Source organism: Rhinolophus sinicus, linkage group LG17 (genome assembly GCF_036562045.2).
Source record: "Rhinolophus sinicus isolate RSC01 linkage group LG17, ASM3656204v1, whole genome shotgun sequence".
Lineage (NCBI taxonomy): Eukaryota > Metazoa > Chordata > Mammalia > Chiroptera > Rhinolophidae > Rhinolophus > Rhinolophus sinicus.
Window position 1 is genome coordinate 18,620,001 of NC_133766.1, and position 12,261 is coordinate 18,632,261.

General features: G+C 41.2%; 1 protein-coding gene across 4 annotated transcripts in view; it reads right to left on the reverse strand.

Moving 5' to 3' along the window:
• Positions 1-12,261, reverse strand: part of HHAT (hedgehog acyltransferase) — a 251,362-nt gene that overhangs the window by 225,819 nt on the left and 13,282 nt on the right. The gene's annotated exons all lie outside the window — the stretch shown is intronic.

Genomic DNA, 12,261 nt, shown 5'->3' on the forward strand with positions numbered 1-12,261 from the left:
GTGTATACAGGCTGGAAAAGGGAAAGCCAGTGCTTATTGGACCAATAAACATACAAAACCCACAGAAGACCAAAAGGGAGCTACCCAGAAATATCAGAGTGTGTGTGTTACTAAAACTTAATCATGAAAGGATGCTGGTCTAGAGTAGTATCAAGGGACAGGTTCACACACACGAGACATAAACAGCAGCCCAACCTCAAACCAAAGGCAACACTGCCTGTCATGCAGGGTGTCATATGGGGTTTCTAATTCCGCTCCCCGCATAAGAATGCAGGACATGGTGAAGCCAAAAAGGAACACCCACGGAGCCATAGGTAGAGGAGTCATACCACTATAGTCTCGCTGGTGGCTGGGTTGGAGACACAGGAAGCAGGAGCCACACTATCCGCAACCTGACATCCACTTCTCTGCCAACCAACCTCACGTGCTAACTGCAATCTGCTCTTGCTAGCTCAGCCACCATCTTCTTGCTAGCCCCCATTTTCTGCTAGCGCAGCCACGGCAGTTATATTAGTGGCCAATGGCTCACTGGTTACAGCTGACGGCCAACTAGCCACAGCTGATGGCCATCCAATCACAGTTGATGGACATTTACTACCCGAGTCAGCACCTTTCCACGTGAGGGCGAGAGCCTGGAAACTGCACTCCTGGCTCTGTCCCCACACTGCCCTAGAAACAATAGGGAAGGGAGGGGTACTGGGCACTGGCCCAGGGTACTGCATGGCACAACTTTGCCACACACTCACACTGCACTCCGTGAGGTCCAGGACGTTCGGTGGACGTGTGTGACTGCAGCACGGCCCTGGTTGTTTCTGCACAGCTGCACTCATGCCATATTGTGTGTGTGTGTGTGTGTGTGTGTGTGTGTGTGTGTGTGTGTGTGTTGTATACAGACTCCAGGCCATGGGAACAGCCCGCAGACAGCAAGCTACTGCAATCCAACCAAAATGGAACAAGAAGCTCCAAATTCATTAACACAGACTGGGTGGAAAATCTCTCTGCTTCTTGCCTCTTCACTTTTGGCTTCACGTTCATGCACAGAGCAACCTCCAGAAACATCAGAATTGTGCAGAATTGAAACCAAGCAGAAACTTGAGACTTTCCTTCTTCTTTTAAGAGTACATTCAGAAGTAGTCACGTTTAAACGCTAAGCACCAGACTTCCTGAAGCTGGAACACATCTCCCTCTAGTGGGAAAAAGGAATCTTTGCAGAGAGGAGCCTTGAAAGAATCCTGTCCGGTGCTAATCCAACCGAAATACTCATCTCACACACATTTATAATTTTAAAGTTTCACATTTTAAGGAGTGAAATTAATTTTAGTACATTTTATTTATCTCAATGTGTCCGAAACATTGTTTCCACATAGAATCAATATTTATTATGAATGAGTTATTTGACATTCTTTTTTCTTCAAAGTCCAATGTGCATGTTACCTTCACAGCACATCGCAGTTTGAAGTGGCCACATTTCAACTGCTCATCAGCCACGTGGCTACTGGTCACAGTACGGACAGCACAGCTACAGACCAAAAATTCTCCCTCATGTGTAAGAGAATTTCTACAAATCACCCGCCTGATTTCTTGACACAAACGATGCTGTATGACATACATGTTAAATTACAACTTAAATCCATTCATGATCCCTTTGGAAATCACTGTCTTAAGTTAACTGAAAATGCAGTGCTACAGAATTTGGTTGACACTGGAGAATGGAAGCTGAGAACCTGTAGCAGGAGGTCTTCTCTGATTATACCTCCTTGGTAGGCATCCCATATTCTCGCCCTTTGGGCAAGATGAGTTTCCATCATAACTCACATACACTCAAGCAAGCGGATGCTATACAGAGAGAAGCCTTCTCAGCGTGAGCAATTTTCTCCCCACCACACAGGCCTCTCGGTGCCCTGGTTCCGTTTTCCCCAAATTCAGTGCCACACAAAAGTGCCTGAGAACATAGAAATGAAACAATTTCTGCGGATGAGCCCTCATTACTAAATAAGCTGTTTATTCTCTGCTCTCCAACCACCACCCAACAAAAGGATTTGTCAAAACCCCACACTACCTACTGAGTGAGAAGATTTGCATTTTAATCACTGCCAAGGGGCTGTGGTGGTAAACCATTTACTTAAAAGCTCCAACTAACCTACCCCTTTCACCCTCAACACTTTGATGGGAAAGCAATTCTGCGGGGGGGGGGGGGGGGTAATTTGAGGGCAATAATCAGTAAGAGGGGGACATAAAACATGCATGTCCCCTCCTGATACAAAGTGGCAAGTACCAATCCAATCACGGCTTAAGCTGTCCTGCTGCTGCTATGCATTTGAAGAATTCTAATCAGCTCCTACTGATTCTTATTTCCCCAGGAAGCCAGTGAGTCTAGCAGACTGTGGTAGTAAATGAGAGGCGGGAAAGGCAGCAGAAAAGGTGGCTTCTAAAGACAAGAAAACATAACGGTAACAACTCTCACATATTCCTATAAAATATCACATGGAACAGGGTGGTAATGTGCTGGTTGTTCCGTGACATTCCTGAGGTGTGAGGGCTCTTCCCTCTCCCAGTTCCCACTCAGGGAATAAAAAACGACTTAGAAATCAACCAGCCAAGCAAAAGGAAACCATGTGTGTAAACAAGATGCAAAGCCACAAAGGAAAGAAAAGGCCTTCAAATCTCCCTAATAGGGCCGCTCATCTGCTAGTCACCTAACAAATTCTGGGGTCTTTTCAGGCAGACCACTAGGCGTGCCATCTGCATGGGAGTCCTTAGGGCCCCTGGGAGACGGAGGAGAAGCCCCAGGCTGAGACGGAAACGTTCCAGCAAAGAGGAATCCAGAAGCTCTGTGCGTGTTCTTTGCGTTGGATCCAACATGGAGCGCCGGCGGCAGCAGCAGCAGGGAGAGTGAGGAGCTGCATGCAGAGTCTCACATTAGGGTGGCCTTCCAACACCCTCCAGCCCAGGCCCGGCCCAAGTCACTACAGAGGTTTATTAAAAGCATTAAGAAAGGAGACTCTTGGGGCAGCCGGATGGCTCAGTTGGTTAGAGCACGAGCTCTTAACAAGGTTGCCGGTTCAATTCCCGCATGGGATGGTGGGCTGTGCCCCCTGCAACTAAAGATTGAAAACAGCGACTGGACTTGGAGCTGAGCTGCGCCCTCCACAACTAGATTGAAGGACAATGACTTGGAGCTGACGGGCCCTGGAGAAACACACTGTTCCCCAATATTCCCCAATAAAAATTAGAAGAAAAAAAAAGAAAGAAAGTAGATTCCCTTAAGGACCAGTGTCGCCAAAGGAGGAAAACACCAGTCAGTATAAACTTGATCAAGGAGCGGGCCCATAGACTTGGAATCCTAGTAGGAAGGCAGCGAGCTACTGTGTCCTATAACTCAGGTAACCAGGGAAACAAGGGTCAAACAGAACACGAAGCACTGCCGCACAGAACACTCGGAGCCTTAGCTGTGCCACGACACCCACTACTAATGCTGGCCGTCAAGAACGGCTATCCAGGCCTTGCCTTACACGAGCGATGCACGTGGTTCCTTTCAGAAAGGATGTGTAAACAGAAGGGCCCTTGGTGACCCCATCCTCAGTCAGCCAGCTCACCAGGTTCCCAGGGCTTCAAGGTTACCCACTCAAGGGCAGGACCAGTGGCATTTGTTTCCCCACCTTGAACTGGGCCCTCCGGAGTTACTGGCCATCTTGCAACCAAATTCCTTTCATCACAAAAGCAAATAGGAAAAATTACCTTTAGTTTCATTAATAAAGCCTACCCCCATGAGCAGTTAGTGTGTGGCATGAACACCGCAAAAGAATTAATCTATAAATGAGCAGCTATATCCTTTTCTCATAAACTGAGATTGATGATGTGTTAAGAACAGGTGTGTATAAGAATAAACAAAAGGTAGAAGGTGAATATGCTCGAATATAGTTGTATCCCACTTTAAGAACACCCACTACATAAAAAGAAAGAAATTGGAGATGGCAATTCAAGAAAATAATTTGTTCCATACTTGCTTAAATATCAGGGGTCCCTGGTGTCACAGAGAAATATTAACTACTGATCACTGAAAATTAAAGTAATGAAACTAAAGTGCTTGTGAAATGAAATGCAAATAAATGGAAAGCATAGTTCCATTTATAAAATATCACCAATATGCAACCGTTCAAGATAGCTCCTGAATAAAAGAAGGTGACCCAAGGCTCTAAAAAACCAAAAGGATCTAGAGTAGCTGATATTCGTTATAAAGTAATCTTCACAGAAAACAGAAAGATGGTAGAATCTGTAAATAAATCCAAGAGCTTGTTCTTTGAAAAAGAGAATTAACCTACTAAATAGACAAAACCTTCAGTAAATTCCCTAAAACAGGAGAAATGAGACACGTGGGATTGAAAATATTTTAGTAATATGATATACTACCGTATGTTAATACATTTGAAAGTATCGATGAAGTGGAAAAATATAAATTATGCAAACTGACTTAAGAAAAAACCTAAATATATCAATAACCCTGAAAGATACTAAAATAACCAGCTAGAAATTATAGAAAATATAACTGAAAATATCCCAATCATAAAGGAACAAAAAAAAGAAAGAAATAATCTTAATAAGAATGTTAATAGGGCTGATTATGAAGAAGACCATGAACCTTTATTAAGAGAAGTAACAGAAGACCTTGTATAAATAGAGGAAAAAATACCATATTCCTGAATGGAAAGATACAGTATTATAAAAATGTTAATTATTTACAAATTTTTAGATTTGTTGTAACTCCAACCCTAATGAGATTTTTTTAGAATTTCAAATATGTGTCTGGAAGAATAAACCAGTAAGAATGTCTAAGAAAAGTGTAGAAATAAAGAACAATAAATAAAGAACAAATCTGGTGGTAACTTCACCAGACACTCACACATTTTATAAAGCATAACTAATTAGAGCAGTACAGCATTGACATAAGAGTAGATTAAATAATCAAAGAAACAGAAAAGACAGCTCCCCAGACAGACTGGATTACACATAAGAATTTAGTATATGATCAAGGTTGCATCAGAATTCCATAAGAAAAGAAAGATTTAATAAATTGTGTTTGGTTATCTATTTGGAAAAAAATAATTTAACTCTTCACCTCATATCACATACCAAATACATGGGAGACGGATTAAAGAATAAAGGCTCAACTTACTGAGACTGTAATAAGATGGACACTGCCCAACAGAAATGTTCACTGGGACAGCCTCTTGGAGAACAGTCTGTGTACATCTATCAAGAACCTTTCAAAACATTCATGTGGTTTGACTCTATAATTCCTCTCTGGAAATCGTTCAGAGAAAAACAATCAGCTACAATACAACGATACAAATAGATTCCTTACAAAATAAATGAGCTAAGCATTCAACTCATGAAGTTGGAATAAAAAGGAACAGAGCAAACTCAAAGAGATGATAAGGAAGGAAATAAGATAAGGCAGAAATCAATGAATTGGAGAATAAAAAGAAACAATTTAGAAAAACAACAAAGCCAAAAGCTGAAAAGATTAATAAGATCTCTGGCACAGTTAATCAAAAGAAAAAAAAAAATAGTACAGAAGGAGGGAAACATGGAAAGACGAACAAAGGAAGAAGTTAAGGTGGGAGTAAAGAAGACATGTGAATAAAATATACAGTAAGAAAGAAAAGTCAACTAAAGAAACAACAACAAAAATTAAAGTATTATGAACCACAATATACTAATCAAATTGAAAACCTACATAAAATGCATAGATCTCAAAAATTACCAAATGTCAAAATTGGTATAAGAAATAAAAAAATTTGAATATAAGCCAATAGGTAGTAAATTGACAGTAGTTTCACAGATGCTTTTCCAGGTGACCTCCTATCACCAGGTGGTTTTCACTGATGAGAACACACTGTTTTCTGTCCAAGAATTGCATTAAACTGATAGGAATACAAATATACATGGCCCTCTTTCAGGCAGAGGCATTAATTCTTTCAAGGTTACCACGTGGCATATCATATCTTTTCTCATGTTAAGTGTAAACAGAGAGACATAAAAGTGTTTTTACGTCTCCTAAACCAGCAGGCATAAATTTAATGCTATAAGTCTGGATTAGCCACATACCACAGAGCAAGAGGGCAGAGGTCACAGGCATAGAAAAACAATCAGCTACAATACAACAATACAAACAGATTCCTTACAAAATAAACGAGCTAAGCATTCAACTCATGAAGTTGGAATAAAAAGGTACAGAGCAAACTCAGACAATAAGGAAGGAATCAACCCAAGTATTTCCATATGCCTTTGAGATGCTCCATGCTTGGTAGAGTTGGGAGAAAGAAGGGGTATTTTTTTTTTTTCTTTGTCAATTACAGTTGACATTCAATATTATTTTATATTAGTTTCAGGTGTACAACAGTGGTTAGACACTTATATAATTTACGAAGTGATCCTCCCGATAAATCTAGTACCCACCTGGCACTATACATATTATAGTATTACTGACTATATTCCATATGCTGTACTTTACATCACCGTGATTATTTTGTAACCACCAATTTGAATTGCTTAATCCAAGAAGGAACGTTCTGTTCAGTCCCTGCTATGGATTTACCAAAAGATCCCATTTGACCAAGGCTGTTAAAATCGGTCTGCTGTCCCTACTGGCCTGACAACCCCAATACTGCAGATGGGAGAGAGCAGTGAACAAGAGGCTTGCTCTATGCCAGGGGAAGTAGCCGAGGAAACGCCAACCAGTAGCATTTCGCTTAACAAATACGTTTTGAACCTTTCGTATGTTCTAGGCCCTATATTTGCTCCAGATACAAATGCCCCAAAAAAGTTCACAGAGGAGACAGTTTTCCCAGTGACCTACTTCTATAATGTAGGTAAGAAACACTTTTTCCTGAATTAGAAAGTAAGATATGGAGCCAAGACTCAGTGCACCAGTGAAACACTTTGGCAAAGCAGGGGGCATCTGGCTCCATAAGCTGAACTGGCAAAAAACATTAGAGAAAGAAGACGTTTCTTGGGAGTGGCCAAACACTTTGGCACTGACGTTAAAAGGAAAAGCATGAAAGATAAAGAAGCTTCAGGCTAGGGAGTGGTCAGTAATAAGTCAAACCGTGTGGCAGCCTCTGGATCATTTGAGGCATAGAAAAGTTTTGTGCTATCCACAGACGGATCTCCTCCTGCCCATATGCCAGCAGCTACCATGACACAAGAATGAAAAATTTTATTTCAGTGGCAATAAAGTTTAATAGTAGAATAAACAAAAGGACTTCCTCTTTAAAGTAAGGTGCTTTGGGAAATTAAATTATCAATAAATATGAGTGGCAGGGGCAGCTGGATGGCTCAGTTGGTTAGAGCGCGAGCTCTGAACAACAGGGTTGCTGATTCGATTCCCACATGGGGCAGTGAGCTGTGCCCTCCACGACTAGATTGAAGGACAATGACTTGGAGCTGATGAGCCCTGGAAAAACACACTGTTCCCCCATATCCCCCAATAACATTTATTAAAAAAATAAAAACAAATAAATAAATAAATATGGGTGGCAAAAAAGAAGAACTGGATAAGTCAGACAGAAAAAGTTGAGAACCATATGATTTCACTGATATGTGGTATATAAAACTGAAAACAACAAAGGAACAAGACAAACAAATGAAGAAACAAAAACTCATAGACATAAACAATAGTTTAGTGGTTACCAGAGGGTAAGGGGGGAGGGGGATAGTAGATGAGGGTAAAAGGGATCAAACATATGGTGATGGATGGAGAACTGACTCTGGGTGGTGAACACACAATGTGATGTATAGATGACGTATTGCAGAGTTGTGCCCCTAAAACCTATGTAACTTTGCTAACACTTGTTACCCCAATAAACTTTAATTAAATTAAAGAGAAAAAAAAACCTACAGCTAACGTAATACTTAATGGTGAGAAACTAGAGGCTTTCTCGCTAAGATCAGGAAAAGGGAAAGGCTGTCTCCTCTAACTACTTCTTCTCAGTATCATGCTGCAAGTCCCAGCTAATGCAATAAGATAAGAAAATGAAATAAATGGTATGCAGAATGTAAAGGAAGAAATAAACTGTTTGTATGCTAATCACATGGTTATGTATGTGGAAAATCCAATGAACTGTGCAAAAAACTCCTGAAACTAATAAGAAATTATAGCAAGTTTGTACAATACAAGATTAATATACAGTGTGGCCAGATGGCGCAGTTGGTTAGAATGCCAGTTCAATTCCTGCATGGGATGGTGGCCTGAGCCCCCTGCAACTAAAGATTGAAACTGGCGACTGGAATTGGAGCTGAGCTGTGCCCTCCACAAGTAGATTGAAGGACAATGATTTGGAGCTGATGGGCCCTGGAGAAACACAGTTTCCCAATATTCCCCAATAAAATTTTAAAAACAGAAAGATTATATACAAACGTCAATTGCTTTCCTATGTGTCAGCAATAAACAAGTGGAATTTGAAATTAAAGACACAATACTATTTACATTAGCACCTTCAAAAATGAAATACTTGGGTATCAATCTAACAAATATGTACAAGTTATATATGAGGAAAACTAGAAAACTCTGATGAGAGAGGTCAAAGAAGAACTAAATAATATGAGAGACAGTCCATGTTCATGGGTAGGAAGACTCAACATTGTTAATACGTCAGTTCCTCCCAACTTGATCTATAGATTCAATGCAATCCAAAAGAAAATCCCAGCAAGTTATCTTGTAGATTTCAAAAAACTGATTTTAAAATTTATATGGAAAGGCAAAAGATCCAGAATAACCAACACAATATTGAAAGAGAAGGACAAAGTCAGAGGACTAACAACACTCAACTTTGAGACTTACTACCGTGTTTCCCCAAAATTAAGACCTAGCCAGACAGTCAGCTCTAATGTGTCTTTTGGAGCAAAAATTTAATATAAGATCCAGTCTTATATATAGTATAATATAATATAATACACTGTGTCTTACATTAATTTTTGCTCCAAAAGACGCATGAGAGCTGGTTGTCTGGCTAGGTCTTATTTTCAGGGAAACAGGGTATAAAGCCTCAGTATTCGAGAGAGTGTGGTATTGGTGAAAGAAATGACAAATAGGTCCATGAAACAGAACAGAGATCACAGAAATAGACTCACATAAATATAATCAACTGACCTTTGACAAAGGAGCAAAGGTTATACAATGGAAAAAAGATAGTCTTTTCAAATGATACTGGAACAACTGGACGTCCACATGCCAAAAAATGAATCCAGACACAGACTTTATATCCTTCACAAAAATTAATGCAAAATGGATTTCATAGCTCTAAATATAAAATGCAACACTATAACACTCCTAGAAAATAACATGGAAACTCTAGATGACCCTTGGCTATCACAGTGACTGCTTAGATACAGCACCAAAGGCAAATCCATGAAAGAATGAATTGATATGCTGGACTTAATAAAATTTTAAATTTCTGCCCTATAAAAGACACTGTCAAAAAACGAGAAGACAAGGGGCCGGCCCGATGGCTCAGGTGGTTAAAGCTCCATGCTCCTAACTCCGAAGGCTGCCGGTTCGATTCCCACATGGGCCAGTGGGCTCTCAACCACAAGATTGCCAGTTCAATTCCTCGAGTCCCACAAGGGATGGTGGGCTGCACCCCCTGCAACTAGCAACAGCAACTGGACCTGGAGCTGAGCTGCGCCCTCCACAACTAAGATTGAAAGGACAACAACTTGACTTCGAAAAAAGTCCTGGAAGTACACACTATTCCTCAATAAAAGTCCTGTTCCCCTTAAAAAAAAAAAAAGATTCCTATTTTTTTTTAAAAAATGAGAAGACAAGCCACAGACTAAGAGAAAATAGCTGCAAAAGATGTATCTGATAAATAACTGTTATCCAAAATGTACAAAAAAACTATTAAAACTCAAGAATAAGAAAATGAACACCCAATTAAATCACAGGCAAAAGACCTGAACAGATGCCTCACCAAAGATACAAGTATGGCGAATAAGCATATGTCATCAGGGAAATGCATATTAAAATAACAATGAGGTACCACTACATACCTATTAGAATGGCCAAAATCCAAAACACTGAAAACACCAAATGCTGACAAGGATGTGGAGCAACAGGAACTCATTTATTGCTGGTGAGAATGCAACATGGTGCAGGCACTTTGGAAGATACTGGGAAGTTTACAAAAATAAAAATACTCTTACCATACAATCCAGCCATTGTTCTTTGGTATTTACCCAACGGAACTAAAAACTTATGCACACACAAAAACCTGCACACAGACGTTTATAGCATCTTTATTCATAATGGCCAAAACATGGAAGCAAAGCAAGACATTCTTCAGTAGGTAAATGCATAAATAATCTGTGGAACAACAGACAATGGAATATTATTCATCACTAAAAAGAAATAAGCTATCAAGACATGAAAAGATATGGAGAAATCTTAAATGCATATTAAGTGAAAGAAACCAATCTGAAAAGGTTACATACTATATGATTCCAACTGTATGACATTCTGGAAAAGGTAAAACTATGCGGATGCTTAAAAGGTCAGTGGTTTGGGGGATGGGAGGGATGGATAGGCAGAGCACAAAGAATTTTTAGGGCAGTGAAACTACACTGTATGACACTGAACAATGATGGATATGTGTCATTATAAATTTCTCAAAACCCATAGAAAGAACCACACCAAGAGTAAACCCTACTGTAAACTATGAACTTTATGTGTCAGTATAGGTGTACTGTAACAAATGTCCCACTCTGTTATGGGATGTTGACAGTGAGGGAGACAGCGGGGAGTGGGGGTAGGAAGTATATGGAAACTCTGTATTTTCTGCTTAATTTTGCTGTGAACCTAAAACTGCTCTAAAAAATTTTGTCTATGTGAAAGGGGAAAAAAACTCACAGAACAGTAGAGATAATAAATGGTGGTGGTTGTTTTAAGTGACAAAGCTTCAGGATGGTTTGTTACGCAGCAATGGGTAACCAAGACACCCATTCATGAAAAGGACTACCTACTAATATTCATGCTCTGTTTCTCCCTCTATAATAGAACACTTGAGTTTAGCTGGATAAGGGGCCTGCCGACCACAGATTTATTAAGCTTCCCTCACAGTCAATGTGACTACAGAACCAGCTTCTCGCAAACAGTATGGGAACAGACATGATAAGCACCTTACAGATCATGCTCTGAAGACGCTGCCTCACATAATGAAGAGGAACCACCTGCTGAGGATGTCACAGGAACGTGGTAGGAGAAGCCAGGGTCTCTGACGCCTTCCAGACACCACACCAGCCCTAGAACACAGTTATCTTGGAGGCTGTGTGTCTGCAGTCAAACCTGTCTTCTAAGTACTATACCATCTCACAGGGCGGTTCCAGAGACGGAATGAGACAAGTACATAAAGCGCCTAACACAGCGCCTGACATAGAGCAGGTCAGCTCCTTCGGTGTGGGCCCTGGGAGCTCGGAGGCTCCAGCAGAGGAATGCAGCTACTGGAATAGCCTAGACCCAACAACAGTCCTCATCTGCTTTAGATGGTCAGTCACTGCAAACAAGCCCACGCTCTGAGACGGACATACGTAGAAGGGGAGAAAAGTCAGTCATGGTGATACCTAGCCCTGTCAGCCCCAGTGATCCCAAGGTAGACACCGAGGGCAGAGTGCTCTCAGCCGTGCTTCCCCGAACCTACCTTCGGCATTGCCCACAGCTACTTTCCACAGCCTCCCCTGCCTTCGACATCAAGTCTAGACTCCTCCGCTGAATATATAAGGTCTTTTGCCATCTCTCCCTGCTTTCTGATCTGAGCTTAGCTCTTGCTACTCTCTTTCCCTACTCTACACGCCAGTCCTACCGAGTAGTCCGCAGTTCCCAGATCATGCTGCTTCCTCACACTGCAGTGGAACGGCACACGCTTGTCCATTTGTCTGCAAACTCATCTCTACCCACAGGTCCTCTGCCCCCTTCTCTGTGTGGCTGGCTCCTGATCTTCCTTAAAACGAGGCTCACCATCACTCTAGGAAACTGATTATGGACTTGGTCCCTCGTGGTCCCTGCAAAACTCTTTCCTCCATTTTTCCATAACATGGGAAGTTTTAAATAGCATGTGGCCACCAAGCTAAAGACTGTATTTCCCAGTCTCCAGGCCATGGCCACAGAACTCGGTGCAGGCCAACTGGGTATCAGAAGTGACAAGGGTAACCAGCCACGCTGCCCTTAAAGGAAAGAAGGGTTCCCAGTCCCCTTCCTACGGGCAGGAA